The sequence below is a fragment of the Pseudorca crassidens genome, chromosome 3 (genome assembly GCF_039906515.1).
Source record: "Pseudorca crassidens isolate mPseCra1 chromosome 3, mPseCra1.hap1, whole genome shotgun sequence".
NCBI classification, from domain to species: Eukaryota; Metazoa; Chordata; class Mammalia; order Artiodactyla; family Delphinidae; genus Pseudorca; species Pseudorca crassidens.
In genome coordinates this window covers 32,102,085-32,121,173 of record NC_090298.1, presented here as the reverse complement: position 1 = coordinate 32,121,173, position 19,089 = coordinate 32,102,085, and the positions used below count along the sequence as shown (strand labels likewise).

General features: G+C 42.3%; 1 protein-coding gene across 1 annotated transcript in view; it reads left to right on the top strand.

The window, feature by feature from the left end:
• The first annotated feature begins 7,767 nt into the window (after window positions 1–7,767).
• The window catches only part of LIFR (LIF receptor subunit alpha), an 87,948-nt gene continuing 76,626 nt past the window's right edge, over window positions 7,768–19,089 (top strand). Inside the window, exon 1 of the mRNA XM_067730555.1 lies at window positions 7,768–8,075. The gene's annotated coding sequence lies outside the window, so the exon portion shown is untranslated. The remainder of the gene's footprint in view (window positions 8,076–19,089) is intronic.

Here is a 19,089-nt window from a genome sequence, read left to right as displayed (position 1 = left end):
GAAAATACCTAAAGTAAAGAAAGCGTTGATTTAAAGCCAGCTAAGATGTATGCATATTTTATTTTGACTTTTAGCCAATAAAAAAGGTTTAAAATCAAAGGAACAACAAATTTCCTATATATTTTAGGCTGGATAGTACATGTTAATTTCTAATACTTTTGTGAGCTGTAATTAACCTTGGGTCTTTGAGAAATCAGATGTTAAGGTTTTAAGCATTTAAGTATGAAACTTAATCTAGTGATACGATAGGAACAAAAAATGAAAAACAGAGAGCAATAGAAAACTATTTATATTTAACTAATAGGAAATTGATTACCCTCTGACTATGTTTTGAAAGGGTCTTACAACGCAAACTTCATGAGGATAAGGGCTCTGTTTGTTTTGCTCACTGCTGTATCCTTAGCACTTGTATGTAGTAAGCGGCTCAATGAATATGTATTGAATATTGAATTTAAAAATCTAAAATTGATGACAGAGGAATGTCTTTATCCCATCTTATGTTTCCTCATAAACCTGCCCGTCACGCATCCCTTCATTTAGGATTGATCTTCCTTCCACAGATCTCCACGGCCATCTAAAAGATTTTATGTTTTTTCATGCTCTCTCCCCAACCCCTTTTTTGCCCTACATTGCAAACTTAGTAAGGGTTGCATTTCTACCATTTGCAGGAAAGGAATCGTCATTGATCAATCTTCACTCATATTTATTATACTGAAAACTGTATTTGTGAATTATTGATATTCTTTGTTCTTTAACTGAAATTTCTTATTTCCTAAAGATGGACAAATGTACTGAAAATCCAGGGTTCAATAAATATAATTCTTGTGTAATTCTAAGAAACTCCTAGCAAAACTGCTGTGTGTAAAGATGTTGTCGTACGGCAGAAGCAAAACCTACACTCTCTTTAAATCCATTGGAAGCATCTGGGGATGCTCTGGCTGTTGGGGTTTTGAATACAGAGACACTTTCATTTGGAGGGAAGCCGTAACCCCACAGAGGTAAACGGTAGTGTGAAAATCTGATCGTGGGGTCTCAGTGCAGAGGGGAGAAGCTTGGGGACAGTGGGATGGGTCAGGCCCTGCAGACACAGTCCTGTACGAGATGGCAGAATGCAAATAATACCCAGAAGAAATAGCACATCATCTATCTCACTGAGTAATAAAATCCGAAACAGAGATGTAATGAGAGAAAGAGTTAGATTCATGTCGACAGAGGCAGAGGAGAGGAGCAAATTGCGCTAAGGAGAGACTGGAGAACATTCAGACCAGGCCTTCAGGTTGAGAAGGGCTCTGTATAGCACTCGGTCAAAGCTCAACTTTGTCAGAACCTCACCTACAGCAGCAACAAATTGTAGGTGAGATCCTAGTGAAGCTCCTGAAACTAGAAGCGGCAAAAGGGTTAGCAGTCAGACTGGCACTGAGAGTGGAACACAGCGTCCAGTAATTAGGAGTGTAGGTTTTGGAGGCAGACTGCAGGGGCTTGAATGACACGGTTGTCAACGTCCCTGTGGCCTCCTTTGTAAATGGGGTGACAACCCTCCCTGCAACTCGCAGGGTTGCAGAGAGGATGGAGTGAATTGGTACACGGTACCTGGCACTCTGTAAGTGCTCAATAAATGCTCATTGCTGGTATCTAGCAAGTAAGTGTTCTGAACCCTACTTTTAGCCGGTGTCTTCTAAATCACTATAATGACTTTCGAATTAGACTGGAATTCAAATCTTTGTTATTTTACTTCTTTAAGCTTCGGTCTCTTCACCTGGAAGTGGGACTAATACCTAGAACACAAAGAAAGTGCCCAGAGCTGAGACTATTCATGTTAATCACCAATCAATACTCATCTCTCAACTTGAGGGTCACAGGTACACCTGTTTCTCTTTCCTAGAGTTAAGAAAAAAATCTAGCGAGCTTAGATTAATTGATGTAGTCCAGGTTAGGCCTATCTAGGTGGGTAGAATGAGATTCTATGAGCACTCGGGTTTGAATTGAATGGTATCTTAATTTAGGTAGCGTTAAGGTTTCTGTCAGCTCTTTGAGTGTAAGATTCTGTGATTAAACAACCAGAAAACCCAGATTTCTTGGGCATGTCACAGAAAAGAATCTCAGAGCTGCAGACTTCTTTGAGAGTGGTGTCCTCAGTTACCTTAAGTTCCAGCAGGGAAATCATCAACAGCAATGTCGCTGTTGGCCGGAGCTGCCACAGGGATGGCCACTTCTGTTTTCCAATATGAGACCCAGTCGGTGTACCAGATTAGGTGCCCAAAGGAAACTCCAGGGACATTGCAGTTATTAAAATTAATTATTTAACTGACTTGTTATTTTTCAGCTACCCGATGTTAGAGACCTTCAGTTAATTCTGCTGGCAAATGTGTAACCATTGAAAATTCTCCACATTCAGAAACTGGAAGCAAAAACTCACTCTCTTTCGGTTTTAGATTTTTTGGTCTTGTACAGTACATTGAAGGCTGTGGATTAAGTGCACTAGTTAGAATAATACATTCAAGGATTTAAGGAATCTGGGTCTGATTTCGAACCACTCCACTACCTCTGGCTTGACCGCAGCTCAATTCCTTAATCTTTTGGCTTCTTTTTCCATCTGTGCAAGATGCCTCTGGCAACACACTGAGTGCAGTAGCTGCAGGAACAAATTAAATAATGGGCCTAATATCGCCACCGAGATTGGAGTAAATAGCTCTTTTGTGGGATCCATTAGCTCAACTGAGAATATGAGCACAGGATTCTGGGTCTATGATGGACAATAAGGAATAATAGCATCAATTTGAATGTCTTGTGTTGCCCCTCAGTGATTCTAGACAACACATAAAGAATATAGGGAAAGAAAGAGAAAAGCAAGGACAGAGGAGAGAGCTTGGTAAGTTAAAAGGAAGAGATAAAAGTTGAAGGGACGGAGGACCGAGAGATAAGACGTGTGATGTGAGTGGACACATATGCAGAAAAGAGAAGATGGGAGACGCAGGAAGAGAAACAGGAAAGTGACTGAGTGAGTGGACGGCAAGGATTTGAAATGAAGTTTCAATCAGACAGCAGTTCATTGGGACCTAAAGGGAGGGATGGAGAAGGGGGCAGAGCAGAGGGGGCAGGCAGGGTTTATTCCAGAAAGAGAGGATTTGCTAGTGGCGTCCTCTCCTGCCTTCAGTGGCTCTCTCCACACTCCTGGTACTCCCTCCCCAACCCTAGGCTCCGGCTCTGGGAGTTAGCCTTAACAGCTTAAGACTTTTAACCTCTCAGAAGTATGAGAATTTTAACAGGATTCTTGAGGTGACAGGTCTTAGGACCCAGGGAGTTAACTAAATGTTAGTCTCTCGGGGGAAAGGACCCCCCCTTACTCAGTGCTTCTCAAATCAAACAATTTCTAATTCCTAACCTTTACCCACTGAGGATAACAGGATTTATAACCACCTCCCTACTACATGTAGCCCCAACCAGGCTCATCTACCTGCTTTGATAGGTTTAGAAGTGGTAACAACGATACTACCTGTAGCTAATATTTACTGCTGACTTTTTGTCAGGCACATACACCATGCATTCTTCCGAGAGGGATTTGAGGTGGTATACCATGAAAGACATTATAAGAGGGGAGGAAAAACTATTATGTACACCCCTTGCCTGAGGAAAACTATAGAATATTCAACGCAGCACGGTAAGAGGTTTTATAGAAATTAACTCATTTGTCCTCTCTGCCACCCTCTGATAGGTACTTTTAATTAGTCCTTTTTATAAAGAAAGAAACTGGGAAAACCAAGATTTGATATTATGTCCTTGGCTTGCCTTCGTAGGGCAGAATAAAAAAAAATAATAACTCTATAGGAGTCTCACTACTTACTTTCAACAATAGCAATTTCAAAGTTATTCACCAGAAAAAATATATCAGCTCTGCCTGTCATCAAAAGATGGCCAAAACCAGTGATGCGTTGTCCAGTGTCCCTGTTAACTTAGACGTTTGAATATCCATCATATAAGGACCCTTATGACAAATTCCTCTCCAAGCTTGAGCTAGAAAAGACTTTCTCCTAAATAAATTCTGCTTTATGATTCCTTGCACTTGACAATGAGAGTTACAAAAACCTTCATTTCCCCTATTTCATTTGGCTATGGGGAAACCTGGAGCTAAGTTTTGTGCTAAGTTTTAAGGTTGGTTTGTTTTTTTGTTTAATATTTGTCTTTCATTGTAAACCACCTTAAGTCTCTTTGAAAGAAGGCACAGTATAAATAAGCAAAAGACAATGCAATCCTGTGTGGCCATGATGGGGATATAATAATTTACCAAAATAGTTTACATAACACCCCTGAAATCTTTCTATTTGAAAGAGAATATTTTAAACAGAATCTGGGGAAGATAATATCTTTCATGGTGTCTATCGCATTTTTCATGCCCCTCAAATAACATTCCAAACCACTTTGGGTAAAGAACATAACATCTAGAGAAAATTAGATGATTATTCTCATGTATCTTCCTATCATATATCTAATTAAAGTTTTGTATCTTGTCCAAAACTGCGCTCTAAAATAAACCAATTTAAATCTACGTTTATTAGTCAGGCTTAAAATGAAGCACAGCTTCACTCATTTCAACTATTCGCTGGCTAATAACTATGCTTAATTTGTAGATTTTTATTTGTTTCCAAAATTTCTTCCAGGAACAAAGCCATATCTTGTCCCACTGATTGGTAAACAGTAGGCATGTTAGATCACACATCCCAAGAAGCCTGCGTATGGGCCAAGATATGAGTAATTTAATAACAAAATCCCATCATCTTACATTTGCTGCTTTTGTGAGTGATTGATCCTTTCAAAGGATAAAGCCTTTCATTTCCAGAATTTTCATTACAGGTGTGATTATGATTTTTCTGTCACTTAAAGATTTTTTTTTATATTTAAGCATTTCAAATGAAATCTTATTTACAAAAAAATTTTTTTTAATGAATAAAACAGAAATGCAGGGAGAAAAGAAAAGCCAATAGCTAGAAAGAAGAGCACAAATCTTGGGCATAAAATAATTAACAAAGAAATCAGCAGCTCTGCTTATCCAGCAAGTCGTTTAAGTTCAACATTTTTGCTGCTTCATTCCCATTCAATTTTAGCTTATTATATAATCTACCTTCTTACTTCTAATTATGTAATCATTTCCATTTCATTCTTCATTTGTTCAACAAACATTGAATGAGAACTGTCAGACTCTTCATATTATACAACATAAACTTCAAATGAAACAACTTTATGTTCTGATACTTAGTTTGCAACATCTTAGTTTTTTTTGTAAAAAAAAAGTAATTATTATATAAAATAGTATTTACAACATAGACTGGTCTATGACAAGGGAAATAAAAATGGTGTCAATCCATGGCAGGCGAAATTGAGTTGAAATTCCTTTAAGAATCCACAGTGATTAATTCACCTTTTAAACAATAGTTAAGGAAATTTTACTACTATCAACTCAGATAGCAGGACCATATCAAGTACTGCACACTGAGTTTCTGGTCATAATCCGAAAATTACTAACATATTTTTAAAGCCCCGGTTTTGTTATGGAAATATAAAATCCATTATTTCTCATGAAAAGTGTGTCTAACACCGCTTTTCAAACCAGACCTCAGACCTCAGCATGGTGCGGGAACCGAGATGCTCCTTAGAAGCTGTGGCAAGTTCCTGAGTTTCCTAACCTATGAAATGAGGGTATACGTTGGAGGCAATTAGCTAATCAAAGCATAAGCTTTAAGGCATCTTTCCAGCCCCACATCCAAGACCCTGGCAGGAGACCTAGCAATACATTCAGGTGGTCATGTTTTTGTACAGCTGGCAAAAGTAAGCTATTTTAACCACCATCAGCTGAGACTGAGGTCTCTTTCTATTTGGATTTTCCCTTTGTCACTTTCCCTTGGGTTGGGTAGTGCTGGAGCAGCTTGAGTGTGCTATATTGTTTTGTTTTTCTTTTTCCTTTGGGAGGACCACCCAAATTGTGTAAATTTCTCATAAAACCTGCATCAACCCCTAGGTGTGATAACAGTACCTAGTTTACAGGTGTGTTGTGCAGATCAAATGAGGTGACAGATGGTGCCAGACACAGTTTGTATCCAATAGATGCTAGGCATTATTATTCCCCCAAATGTTTCTATGTCTCTCTTTTTTTTCCTTTGTATCTTTTTCTCTTTATATATATATATATATAGATAGATAGATATATAAAACAAAGTCACAGAAGTTAGCGTTCTATGTAATACGCTTAAAATTAACTACAATTTTTTCCTATGAAAGGAATTTCTCAACTGCATCACGATTTTCTTAGACCCTAGGCACTTGTGCCTTTGTTGAACCCCTTCATCCATTAAAAAATTTAAAAATAAGGTAAGTTTCCCAAACCACCAAGGACTCAAGAACCAGGGTAACGGAAAAAGCAACGTTGTACATCTTAAACAGGGGTTCCAGTACACATAGTAGAAGACTGTTTTGCAAACTAGGTCTTAGGGATAATAGGAAGCATTTAGTTTTGGCGTTCAAAATATGAACACAGATGAAGCTGGCCCTTAGAAGACTAGTGGGGACCATGTCTTACTGTGAAACACATATTTTCATTTAGGGAGCCTACTTTTCAATCAATGTACTTGCTGGTGTTTTGCGCCCATTTTAGTTACATTATCAACAGGGAAATGTTATCTCAGAAAATAAGCTTCGTTTTGCTAATTTAGAAATTGCTCTGTAATTTCATCCAAAGGTCTCTAAAAAACACGTTGGCCTTGGTGCTGGTGCATCAAATAAATCACAAATGAAACAAACAAGCTGGCTTCCTATTGAAGGTGTGTCTGCAGAGCCCTGTGACTCTGCGTGCCAGGGGCTCCATCTGGCACATTTCTGAACGTTGCAAAATTAATTGTGTCGAAGAGAACATCATCAAACGCGTCCGGCATAGAGAGTAAACATCTTCAAACCACGATTCTGCGCCATCAAACGCTCCCCAGCTAATTACATTTGGTGCATTACTCTGGAAGAAAATCGAGGCCAAGTGAAACTGCGGAAATGGGAACAATGCAAGGAGGAAAAATCTCACCCCATTAAGGGATCCGTTTTTTCTCCGCACAAATAAGCCCACCACGCCTTGGAGGCAAGACTAGATGGCTCCAGGATACTCTGAGAATGCTCCCGCGGGCCCCCTCGGGCTGAGGGAGCCCTGCATCGGGGAGGAGGAAAGTGGCCTGAGTGGCAGCGCCCCAGCCATGGGGGCATTTTAGGTAACTCATAAAATCTAAGCCATCGCTCCCCCTACCCCCGCCCAGGCGTAGAGGCTGGTTTTCGTGTGCCCTTACAAAGGAAGCTAAAACACGGCCCCGCGTCGTCCTGTCCTCTATGCAATGTCTGCAAAGCGCACTGACAGCGTTTTGGGAGCTGCTCTCCGCACAGGGCCGCCGCGCGCTAGGCAGGCCTTCCCTGAGCATTTGCACCAGCTGGGCCGCTCCTCTCCCCGACTCTTCCATGACCTCCCGAGATTGGCCTCGCGACTGGACTCTCCGCGGAAGCACCTCCCTCGGTGCTCGGCCCCCGCGCGCGGCCGCTCCCCTCCTGCTCCCAGGGGCGGCCCCGCGGCGAGCGCCGGACGCGCGCGGCCCCGCCGCGGGGGGCGGTGGCGGGGGCGCGCGGAAGGCTTCCGGCGGGGGCGCGCGGGCGGCGGGGCGGGGGCGGGGCCGGGGCCGGGGGCGGGGCCGGGACAGCAGCGCCCCCCGCCGAGCGGCGTGCAGGCACCGCCCCCGCGCGCCGCAGTCCCCGCTGGAGCGTCTCGCCACTGGCCGTGGCCGTTACTGTTGCCTCCGCGCGGCTCTGGCGGCGGCGGCGGCTCCCGGGGCTCGCGGAGGGCAGCGGGCCGACCCTCGCCCGTGGCCGCCTGGTGCAGCCCAGCGCTGGGACCGGGGAGGCAAGACGGCGGCGGCGGAGGCGGCGGGTTGTGCCCGGCCCCCCTCCTCTACGCCTCCAGACCCGCGCGACTGCGGACTCCTGGCAGCCCCCGGGCGGCGGCCGAGGCGGCCAAGCTGACGGCCGGGGATGGCGAGATAGCGGCGCGGGAGCGGCTTGTGAGTACGGAGAGCGGGTGGGCGCGGCGCAAGGCGCGGGGAGTGGGAGCCGCGGAGCCTGGAGCCCAGTCCCGTGGGCGCGTCGCCGCGAGCGCCCGGCGGCCCGCGGGGGGCGGGGGGCAGCGCTCCGGCCGGCTTCGGCCCGGGTGTCGGGGAGCGTCCGAGAGGAGTGACCGGGAGCGGGGGGTGGGGCGCGCCAGGTCGCGCCGCTCTCCAAGCACCCTTGGGCCACCCTCGGCTCCCAGAGGACGCCGACTCCCTGGCTGCGAACTTCTACCCCACGTAGGGCAGCGAGTTCTGAGGCCACAGGCTACCTGGGGGATGGGAAGGAGCTTGAATTTTTATTTTTGTTAAGGGATGTAATCAACCAAGTGATTTCGTGACCCCGTGCCTCAACTTTTCATTAAACTAGTTCTCTGTCCCTTCCGTATTCATGGTGTATTTGATTCACCTGTATTTTATGTGCTTGTATCCGAAGGCGCTATACTGATGAAAACCAGTTAAAGAGTTGGCGATCAAAGTTAGGCTTCGTAAAGGATGACACTTTTAATGCGTCATTTCAAAAGACAGAGCTGGAATCCTGAGTTGTGTCTGACAGAAAACTCTGTGCTTCAAATGCTGTGAATTTACGCCTTGAATAACATGATTCTGGCCTCCACCGTCCGCGTCCCCACCTTTGGCTACCAGAAATATATGAGGTGTTTTATTTGCGGTTGGGTACCTGTGTGCTCCTTTTTGTATGGGTGTGTTATTGCAGTCAAATATTGATACAGCATATATACTGATACTGAATGGTGTTTATATGGAAATGAATTTTTTTGCATTTTTTTAATGTGTTCTTTTAAGATACATTTTTCAACAGAAAGGTTTCAGTTTAAAGTTTGCCTTCTGATTTGTTCGTTTTCAGTTTCAGATTTGTCTTTAAAAAAAAATTTGCTTGGAGTAAAATTAAGTGACTTAAAAGTATCATTTAGTCAGGGGTCCCAAAATGATTCTTAAGTTAAATTTAAAGCAAATTCCCCTCCCCAGAAGAGAAAAATTAAAGCGTTCGTTTAGTGCAAATGATGCTTGCCCCTTCCCTTAAATGCTGATTTTGCCACAGCTCTGAACTCACATTTCACTAGTATCGGAGGGTTCCTCGTCTAAGCCTGGCAGGGGAAAGGAAACCTAAGTATAGTGTGTGTTTTTAAAAACACTGTGCTCTTATTTGTTTTTTACGTTGACTTTCTGTTTTAGAGCCAAGGGGAAACTGTTGATTTGGAGGCTTCATTAGGTAGGTACAAGCTCGATTTAGATTTCCCTTCCAAGGGTTGAACTGAGGCTTATTTGCTTTGTAATAGGTGAGATCACAAGTGCTCCTCTCTAGTTAGTGGAGACTGGGATTCTTTCCTGGGAAATAAGGATCAGGAACTTCGCTGTTGAAGAGAACAAACTTTTGTGATTTTTGAAAGCTTTTGCTTATTGATGGTCCTCACTGAACAATATGTTGGCAATAGTATAAATTATTATGACATCAAGATTTATCATATTAATTTGTGGGACAGGCAACCTGTGCACACTGTAGAAGATTCAGTATGTATAAAAAGCTATAGAGTGGAAAGTATACCTCTCTCCCCACCTCCAGGCCTCATTGCACCCTGTTCTCCCCAGGACCCAGGGTTACTAACTCCTGTGTATATCTTTCCAGATAAAGCCTATGCTAGTATAAACATTTTGTATGTGTTCTTTTTATTTGTGTTTCCACATATGAGGATGCATTGTATACTCTGTTCTGCACCAGCTCCCTGCCCTCCCCTCCCTGCGGAGTACTAAATCTTGGCAGTCTCTACATCAGTACCAAAGAGATGTCTCATTCTCTAACAGCTGCTGAGTACTCCATTAAGGATGAAACGTAATTTATTTAACCTCTTCTTCATTGCGGTAGGTTGTTTCTACTATTTTGCTGTAGAATTATTGTAAAACATTAGTTTTTGAGGTTTTTAAGTGGATTTCAATTATTCCCAAAGGCCCAAAGGCAGTAGTAACTTAATTCTTTGCATCATGTCCAGGAAATATATGCCCCTTCTCTCCAGTGTACACCCTTTCCTTTTATATAATTGCAAAGCAGTCCATAAGGATCTTTGGTGTCTTTGTGGTGAAGCATGAGACATCTAGGCCAGTTACTAAGGTCATATTCCTTGATTAACACCTTAGCTCTTTGTTTCAACAAAAGAAATAAAAGAATAGATGTAAGTTGTTAAGAATAATCTGTAAGAGGGCTTCCTGGTGGCGCAGTGGTTGAGAGTCCGCCTGCCGATGCAGGGGACACGGGTTCGTGCCCCGGTCCGGGAAGATCCCACGTGCCGCGGAGTGGCTGGGCGCATGCGCCACGGCTGCTGAGCCTGCGCGTCCGGAGCCTGTGCTCCGCAATGGGAGAGTCCACAACAGTGAGAGGCCCGCGTACCGCAAAAAAAAAAAAAAGAATAATCTGTAAGAAAAATTCTTAAGAGTTTGAATATTTTGAACATGGAGAAAAGGCTTGTAACTTTGATTAAGTTGAAGATAAAGGCAGTTTATCAGTTGTAAAACTTGTTTGCCATTAGGCACTAACATCCCTGCCTTCTGTAGATTATCACCAGTATCTCATATTTTAATGTTGCTATAGTATGGTTATAAATTGTACACTTTGGGAGAAGGTTATTCATAACTTTTAAGAGGGACTATGCTTTTAGAAAATATTTGGCCCTTTTAAATTAAAATTTGAGGTCTCTTAAGAGTGCTTTTAAAACAGAGTAAATTGTAGAAGTAAGACTAATGCTAGCTAGCACTTGAGCCAAATACAGTATATAATTTGAATATTAGCCAATGTTAAGCTTTATATTTCCATTATGCTTATTTCTGAGAATGATTTTAGGACTAATGTAAGAAACTGTAATAATCCTTTTTTTTTTTAACTGACCAAACAAACCTTTTCACATTTAAGGTGTTTTCTTTTTCCTTTGTTATTCAGTACCTGTCGTTGTGCTACAAAACTGCTAATATTGCATCTGTTATATTCCAGGCAACTTTCTAGCAACTAAGAATATAGCAGTGCACAGGACAGACAGATCCCCTTCTAATGAGTTCACATCTTAGTGAGGGAGGTGGATAAAAAGCAGAGAAGCAATAAAGGCAATAACATTAGAGAGTGATAAGTGCTGGAAAAGTGGTAAAATAGGTTTGCTGTGGCAAACAGGGGCAGGGTAGGGGCTGCTGTTTTAGACTGAGTGGCCCTGGAAGCCTCTCTGAGGTGGAGAGATTTGAACTGAGAGTTGAGTGTGTTTTTGGAGAATGGTGACTTCAGGCAGAGGGAACAGCACATGCAAAGGCCCTGCAGTGGGGCTGAGCCTTGCACGCCAGAGGAACAGTATTTGATAAGCACAACCTTTGCTTATCAAAGGTTGCTTTGTGGCTGGAATTTATGATGAAAAAGTGGCTGGCAGGAGAGAGAAGTCACTGGGATTAGTGTCCTGGGTATTTGCATATGTCAAGGAACATTTATAGAAGTGGGAAGGAGACCTTGGGTGGTGGAGTTCCTCCACCTGCTGGAAGCTCCAGGAGGGCAGGCACTGATCTGCTTGTTCCTCATTGCTTCCCCCGTGCCAGGAACAGCCTTGGTCAGAGTGGGCTGTGAATATTTATAGAATTAATGAATAATTAGAGAGTTTAAGAAATAATCTTGCCTGGTTTTGGTCAAAATACCTAGATTTGGGAGTCTTCTAGTTGAGTTTTCCATCTTGGCTCTGGCCCTTGACGTTACCAAATCTGGTCTCCTGTTAACACATCCTCTCAAATTGTTGCTTTAAGTCAGTTGCATTTGATTTCTATTCCCTGAAATTAGAGTATGAAGCCTTAAAAGCATGCCTAATTTTCCAGGACATTATAGTGATTTCTGAGTAATTTAGTTAAAAGTTCCATCTTTGATTTTAGTAGATTAGCCATTTGCCTAAGGGTAAAAATTTCAGAGATACCTTTTTTGGTATAGTGAATGTTTGAATCCTTTTGGGCAGATGACAGACTAATGAGCACATAAAATGTATGTATTTTATGCAGGTACTTTTATTCTCACAGGAAGAATGTGTGTGTGTTCTATTTTAGGGAGTATCAGGAACTGTGGTATTTCCTCTTCCCAACTTCTAATCTGTTTGTCATTCTGAATATATGTTCCTTTATATTAACTGAAAGCTTGGGAAATGAGTTTTGTGCCAAGCAATTGTTGTAGATGCCTAATTAGAATCTGTTGTTTTTTTCTGAACTGTGACTTTTGAGGTCCTGTTCCATATCAGGAGTTGTGATCTTGCAGAATGAGGGGGGTTGATTTTTTATTTCCTATCCTAATTGGTTGATACCTGAACCCAATAAGTTGTTCCCATATAAGATAATTTTATCTTCCAGCATTCTCTCTTAAGCTCTGTGCACATGCTATGTAAAGGATGGATTCTGTGACTTTAAAATCTTAAATCAAGTTACCTTTGTTTTTCGTCACTCTCCTTGCAGTGAAAGGTCTTCAGGCAAATTGCGGAAGCCCACAAGCATCTGTTTTATAGGTCACTGGTACATTGAGGCTTAGATGCTTGAGTTAAAGTACTTTTACTACTACCTGTACCTGTCCTTTGTGAACTATAGAGATGCAGCAGGTCCAGATTTGTCTTACATTGCCTAAAGTTTACGACACATACACATTCCTCACCAGTCCTTGCTGCTGCTGCTGCTGCTGCTCGTGTGAGCAAAGGTTGTGCTTATCAAATACTGTTTTATGCGTTTATGTTGGAAGTTGAAGAAAACCTTCTGGTGGGTGAATTTTTCACGTACTTTTGCAGAGAGGTGAGAAAATCTTGCCTCTACCCATTCTTCTGGTTTGTAGGGCAGGTACAGAGGAAGACTTGGAATCAGTACGTGCCGGTAGCTGAGAATCTGTATCTGTATTATTAAGTGGCAGTATCCTGGAAGACCACAAGAAGGCGCTAATACTCCCATAAAGTGTGTGGCTCTTCCCTAAGGGTGACTTGGGATACTGAGGCCCCTTGCCTTCTTCTCACTGCTTGCAGGAGCAGCCTTCTCCAAGGAAACGCTGGATCGGAGGACAGTTGAAACAGCGGTGGTGGGAGCATGGGGTGGAAAATAACAAGGGGTGGCAGAAGTAATGCTTCCCATTTCTCATATTGAAAATGCTGGTGGGGCAGTGAATTGTAGACATTCTGTAGACAGAATGTGCCTTTGAATTGGGGATGAGGGTAAGCTGGAGAGAGGTGAGACTCCACCATCACGACTTAGTGCTGCAGCTGCCAGCATGCCACCTTAAAGCTGGGTGCCAGCCTTCCCAGTCCCAGGCTTGGAGACCTGCCGCCACACCAGTGGGTCCTGTTTCATGTTTCATGCTGTAGTATTTATAGTGCAGTTCAAAAGCGAAGGAGGCAAGAACATCTTAGGATCCTTTTCAAACACACAGTTAAAATTGGGAGCAGAAGTCTTCATCTAACACGAACCTTATCCTGTATCATTCCTTGAAGTTACCTGGATCACCAGAGTTTTACTGTAGATGTAAAATTTGGGAGGGAGGGGGCTGAGAGCTTCATTCTGATTTCTAAGGAAGGACTATATATAGTCCTGTATATAACTTAAAATGCAAAGCATTTACGAGTAGTGGGAGCTTAAGCATTCAGACAAAACCAAAGAAGGTATAGAATTTAAGGGGCAGAAGGGGCCTCGGATCATCTGGTCAACTTTAAGTTTACTGATAAACCAAGCCCCACAGGTGTTCTAATTTGCCTAAGAATCCAGTAGTTCCAGACTGGTGTTTGTAACCACGATTTGCTGATTCCTAACTGCAGGGTTCTAAGCTCCCCTCTGGAACAGCAGGAAATTTGTGGGGTTCACTGCTGTGTCTCCATAGAACAGTGCCCAGCCCAGATATTTGTTGAATAAATGAATACATAAGAGAATTTTGAGTACTTAAGATTGCACATTAGCTATAAGATAATACTTATAAAATTTGAAAGAATACATGATTTCATGAGTTTCTTTTCTTGTTAAACAATAGAGCATGTTGCTATTAAAGCCCAAACTATTAAGCCTAATATTAGCCAGATGGGCAAATAAAGATGTGTTTTACTTACCAGCTTGGCAATTTTCAGAGCCTGGTGTCACTAGATCTTGTAATATTCATTCTGTTCAGTCTGCTGGGATCCGTGTCATTTAAGTTTTATATTTTGTATTTGAAAACATATGTACTTTAAAATTTAGCATTTGTTGTCTGAATTGTTTGCTATTTTTCTAGATATGTTTTATCAATAGTTTCACTATTTTTAAAACTTAGAGCCATATAGGGATTTGGTTGGTTACAAACAAATCTAGCTAACCATTAGGTTTTTGGGGATTGTCACTTTCCAATGCTGCTGGTGGGTGTTTCAATTGTTATAACTTTCCAGGAGGGCAATTTTGTTTATTACTCACCGAAAGCCTCAAAAATGTGCCATGTCCCTTAGTCAGGCATTTCCACCACTAGGAATTTAAACTAAGGAAAAAAAAATAAAGTGTGTGCACAGAGACCAGTCTATAGCAGTGGTTCTCGCCTACGCGGTGCCTGTGGGCACCGTATTCCTGTCAGTAGCTTTCTCCCCGCACAGTGATTCTTCACTTGGCGGGAAGTCCGCATAGTGGGGTGTCTCAAATTGCGAGGGGTGGGGTGCTCCCCCAAGCTTGGAAACTCATCTCCAGATTCTGGTAACCTCCACAAAAAGTACACCAAAAACCCAACCTTTAGTTTGCAAAAATGATTTTTGTAGCTTTCTTTATGATAGTTATAAGCTAGAAACAACTTAAATGCTCAATAATAGGGAGATGGATTACATAAATTGTGGTATATATCAATACTTGTAATGAAAAACCCTTTCTTCATTGACAGTGAGGTAAGAAGTATTTATTGATTTGGAAAGATACTCAAAATTTGTAAAGTGAAAAAGCAGATTGCAAAACAGCACGTGTAAGTGGATCTAAGGTTTTTTTGTTTGTTTTTGGAGAAGGAGGTAGAGAGAGCGAGCGAGTGAGCAGGAGTGTGCAGTTTTCTACCTGTTACGTAGGAAAATGCCAGGAAGGCTATACACCAGATGTTAGGTGAGAATATCTCCTTGTGCTGAAATTACAGGTGACTACTATTTTTATTTTCCTGAATTTCCAACATAAGGAGCATATTATGTAGTAAAGAGAATGAGAGCAGCTTCCTTTTTTCACTTACTGGTTAGGCAACCCACAGAACTTGCACAAGTTCTGTGTCTGTTCTTACCTGTAAAAGGGAGTAATAATATCCACCTCATCGTGCCTGCGAGTAGTATGTGTTAGCTAAATGTTACCTTTCCCTCACTATTCTGTTATGATTAAGGCCAATATTCCTACTAATATAGGATTTCTAAGCAGAATAACATATCAACTGTTGTAAGAAGCACTTTATGACATTCTGGCAAAATATTTCATTGCTTCTGGTCACTGAGAAGTATTTTGTTGAGTTATTATTTACTTTAAAACTGAAATGCTTTCCAGTGCCAAGAAATTTTATTTTGAATCAAAAGCTTTTTTTTTTTCTTCTTTGTTTCCTTCTGTTATCGGTTTCCGTAGTTCTGTATGATAAGTTCTCAAAAGTCAGGGTCCGATCCCTTTTCCTTTTATAGAGTTGTTAAAATGAAATGTGATTCATTCATTCAGCAACTATTAAGGGCCTTTTTTTCCCCAGGCAGCAGGTAGGCATCAGATATGCAGCAGTGGGCAGGGCAGACACGCCCCCACTACTTGCATGACAAGGAAAGTGACCAGAGCACTTCAGGGCCAGGAGGCACACCCACTCAGTAAAAGGTGTGTTACAGCAGCTGACAATCAAGTGGGCCTCATTTCCTCTCCTGCGATTTTAAAAAAAACTATGTTGTGATGTTACTTTTCAGTGAACACAAATATTGCCTCTTGCTTGTTCTACCAAGTACAGGAGGAGCAGACTAGGTTATTTCACCTTGACATTTACTGATGATTTAGTGATGACTTGCATTATATATCTGTGAGAATATCCTGGGCTAATAGTATTAAAATTGCTACTCTATATCCTCTGTGAAGAATATGCCTTTTTGAGATTATCTAGTGTAAAATTACTGCTGTGGGTTCCTACTAATAAATTTAGGGTGGATAGAATTTATCGATACCCCATTTGAGAAATTCCAGCACGTGGTCTCACTGAAGATGAGGGCAGAAAGCCTGCAGTTTAAGATTTCCATTTGACGGTATATAAGAATACATTAATTTTGTAATGTGTTCCTTGTGTAGGGACAGTTTTGGCAGCAGCTGTAAATGTTTTGATATAAAGTACACCCTCAGTGTTCATGAGAAGTGTCTCGGGACCCTTATGACAAATACTGACCTTGCATTTTATTTCCCTGATACAGCCTAATAAAAGAAGACAGTTTCATAAATTATTTTTTCTTGTTCCTGTGTAGAAAGAATGTAGAAGTCATGTCACAGGTTGGAGCCACTAGCAAAGCCAACATTTTATTCTTTCTTTATCTCACATTTTTTCCATCTACACCATTGCTTTCCATGGCCTATTCCACTCCATTGGCCTCTGCTGGAACCAGCAATTAGCTTTCTTTTTTTTAGTGGTGGTGGTGGGATCTCTTTTCACAAAGAAATACCCTTTATCTCTCTTGAGATGTACTAAGTATGTAATAGTAAAGGGAGAGCAACCAAACTGTGTTGACCTGTAGACCTTAGACTGTCGTCTAGACGTAGAGTTTCGCCAACTTACTCTTTCTCAAATGCAAGCTTCAATAAAAGTACAGGTGACTCTGTTTTGGAACTTTTCAGCTCACTTACAAATAGTCAAAGTTGTGATTGCTGTACTCACGCATTCCATGGGCTGTATTGCTGGAATCAAAAACTCAAATGCTTACAGGGACAGAAGAGGTCACAGACATTGCTGAGTGGGTCTGATCTGCCTTTTGTCTTTATGCTTCTGATAAAAACATAAGGAATATTTTACCTCTTAATTCTGCTACAAGATAGACAACACTGATAGTCTAGATGAATGGCAACTGAAATTTGTCTCAGTTTGGGGGACCAATAAGGAAAGACACAGAGGAAGGTTGGATCTGGAGCAACCTTGAGCTGATGTGAGCTGAGTTTTGAAGGGCGGGTTGGTGTTTGTTAAATGGACAGGGAGGAATGGGGTGGGAAGGACATTCTGGGTAGAGGGTAAGGTGTGCAGTGACACAGAGGACAGCAGAGCCTGCCGTGTTTGTTGGGACTTGAGCACAGGGCCAGTGTGGGTCAGAGGGCAAAGGTAGGTGGGACTGAAGTTAGGTGGCTTGGAACAGCAGAGAGCCTCATGCCATGCTGACAGCTGGCACCTTCTCTGTAGGCCAGGGAGAGCCATGGAAAATTTCAGGCATGTGAGACCGACGATTCAGAAGCGGGCCTCCAGCTTGTGTCATGGAGGCTTGGGAATCCAGAGACCAGGGAGCAACCTGGCAGGAGTACAGACCAAGGGGAAGAAGCCCCAACAAGGCCCTAGCCAGGCCCGGCCCTGGAAGTTTGTCTTTACTTTCCTAATAATGTTGAGGCATTATTTCCTAATAGTGACACGTGCAGCAGTAATGACTCTGCTCTTTCCATGCTCAATCCATGATGCCCTTTTCTTAAAGCTTTTGATTAAACTCAAATGGTGAGAAAGCATTCAATGTGTTTAAAGCTATCAAACACAGATCTACTGATGCCTTACCCTTATGTTGCTAAAAGTTTGAGAGATCCTAAGTGTGGGTGGTTATAAAACAGCGAGTAGGTGAAGTGGGAGTGATGAAGTAGCCGCTTGAGCTAAAGATGTTGGTCAGAGGGCACAAACTTTCAGCCTCCAGACATTTAGCCTGGAGTTTGGATGAATGATGAGACTTAGATGGAGATGCTGCTCAGAGCCAGGTGAGTCATGTGAGAGATAGACTGTGGGAGGCCCCTGCCAGAGGCCATGGCATTAATTAAGTACTGATGTGAATGACCTATGCCAGAGATGCTGATGAGAGCCTGCCAGAGCAGTGGGAATGGAAGTAGGGGTAGGTTCTAGGGCAGAGGCAAGGTGTGTTTTGCAGGTAGAACTGGTGAGTAGGTGGGAAGGGTGAGAAGGAGGAGTAGTTGAGTGTGACCCAGGAGAGACTGGTGCCGTGAATGGAGATGGGTTTGTCAAGGGGCAGGTTTGGAAGAGAAGGTGAGTTTATTTTGCACATGTGGAGTTTTTTGAGAAATCTGTGAAATATCTCAGTGGATATGTAGCATCAAAATATTTTGTCAGAGCAGAAGCAAGAAGAACTATAGTCCTGCAGCCCTGTGAAACTAAAACCACATTCACAGAAAGATAGACGAGATGAAAAGGCAGAGGGCTATGTACCAGATGAAGGAACAAGATAAAACCCCAGAAAAACAACTAAATGAAGTGGAGATAGGCAACCTTCCAGAAAAAGAATTCAGAACAATGATAGTGAAGATGATCCAGGACCTCGGAAAAAGAATGGAGGCAAAGATCGAGAAGGTGCAAGAAATGTTTAACAAAGACCTAGAAGAATTAAAGAACAAACAAACAGATGAACAATATAATAACTGAAATGAAAAATACACTAGAAGAAATCAGTAGCAGAATAAATGAGGCAGAAGAACAGATAAGTGACCTGGAAGACAGAATGGTGGACTTCACTGCTGCAGAACAGAATAAAGGAACAAGAATGAAAAGAAATGAAGACAGCTTAAGAGACCTCTGTGACAACATTAAGCACAACAACATTCGAATTATAGAGGTCCCAGAAGGAGAAGAGAGAGAGAAAAGACCGGAGAAAATATTGGAAGAGATTACAGTCGAAAACTTCCCTACATAGGAAAGGAAACAGCCACACAAATCCAGGAAGGGCAGAGAGTCCCATACAGGATAAACCCAAGGAGCAACATGCCGAGACACATAGTAATCAAATTGGCAAAAATT